Consider the following 1,688-nt stretch of genomic DNA (forward strand, 5'->3'; position numbering starts at 1 on the left):
TCAATTATTCAAGCAAGATGATTCAACACACAACAGCTGTACATCATTTCATGGGTCTGAAATTAGAACATTCATTACACTTGACATTGAAAACAATAATCTGTTTATTAATGTACATTAAACTTAAACTGCTGTCCACCCACAAAAGAATTCTTACTGCGGGAAATGATGTGTCCTTCAAATGACCTCAAAGCCTCCAGATTGTGGGTTGGCGAAAGTTCCACTCTCTGTTGCAAAGGGCCTCTTTTTGAAACAGGTTAATTCAACAAGTATTCAGAGATCACAACAGCTGAACATCATTTCATGGGTCTGAAATTACAACATTCATTACACTTAACATTGAAAAACATACTCTTTTTATTAATGTGCATTGAAATTAAACTACTGTCCACCCACAAAAGAATTCTTACTGCGGGAAATGATGTGTCCTTCAAATGACCTCAAAGCCTCCAGATTGTGGGTTGGCGAAAGTTCCACTCTCTGTTGCAAATGGCCTTCTTTCAAAAATATACATAACCTGATATGAACATCCTCAGTGATTTTCATTTTTAGCACCAGTGACAGTTTGCCAAATTTCAAAGTGTGATATCTAATCAACAGATTTTTGACCAGAATTCGCAAAAATAAATCAATTTAAAAATTTCCAGATTTACGGTATTCATTTTTCAAACCTTTCACTTGATTCAAATCAAATCATCAATTTGAATGGGCAATCTGGTTTTGTCCAATGCATTTAATTATGCTGTATCTTCTTCATGTACTTGAAGTATCTCTGCCTGTTCTGCCTTCTCAGATTTATCACTTTGATGCGGATTTTTTTCACTTTTTCTTTGAAGTCATAGTCTTTCAAAACGACTGGATTTTTAGAAATGAACGTATGTATCTTTTTGCACACTACAAAGAAAATAATATGCAAGATTACTTTTCCTATGATAAACTGGACATTGAAAATTTACACTCCCATATGTTATCATGCATAATACAAAGTACCAGGGTTGGATGATTTAACTTAATTGATATCAAAACCACAGCACTGTTAAAGTAGAAGAGTTTAAAGAAACATTGAGATAAAATGATTCGATTTCCCGATTTTAAAAAATAAACGTGCACTGGGGGTACTTCAGATTGTGTGGGATGGATTGATTTATTGTTTAACGCCCCTCTCTTGAACATTTCACTGATATGGAGACCTCACCATTGCTGGTGGAGGGCTGCAAATTTAGGCCTATGATCGGCACCTGCATCCTTTGAGCAGAGAGGGATCTTTATTGTGCCACACCTGCTGTGAAATGAGGCCTTGGTTTACATGGTTTCCCAGCCCATTTAGACGCCTTTTACAACAAGCAAGGGGGTACTGAGGACCTATTCTAACTCGGATTCCCACGGGGCCAAATTGTGCGAAATTTGAAGTCAAAATTTAAGTAGCATGTGTAAGACTGTTATTTTATTATTCTGTGCATTAGCCCAATTAAGCTTGAAAATTTTTTGTTTGCAGTTGTTGCTGAATTTTAATTTAAAGTGTGCGCAAATCAGAAGGTACGTTTATATTTTTAAATTTTAGTTTTTTGATTTTTTTTTAAAGGTAAAAAATAACAAGCTTTAATTTGTTAAATCTTCTGTTTAAAAAAATAAAAAAAAAAAAATGAAAGAATTTCAAAACCTCATAAACATGAAACTTAAAAAAAAAA

General features: G+C 34.1%; 1 long non-coding RNA gene across 1 annotated transcript; it reads right to left on the reverse strand.

The window, feature by feature from the left end:
* On the reverse strand, positions 1-501 carry LOC134259905 (uncharacterized). Its single transcript, XR_009990426.1, has 3 exons — positions 411-501; positions 158-309; positions 1-56 (listed from the first exon to the last, which is right to left on the reverse strand). It is a non-coding gene; the product is annotated as an uncharacterized LOC134259905 (long non-coding RNA).
* Between the last annotated feature and the right edge of the window lie 1,187 nt (positions 502-1,688).

Source organism: Saccostrea cucullata, unplaced genomic scaffold (genome assembly GCF_032062105.1).
Source record: "Saccostrea cucullata isolate Sc308-1 unplaced genomic scaffold, CSIRO_AGI_Scuc_v1 ctg19486, whole genome shotgun sequence".
In the NCBI taxonomy this organism is placed as follows: domain Eukaryota; kingdom Metazoa; phylum Mollusca; class Bivalvia; order Ostreida; family Ostreidae; genus Saccostrea; species Saccostrea cuccullata.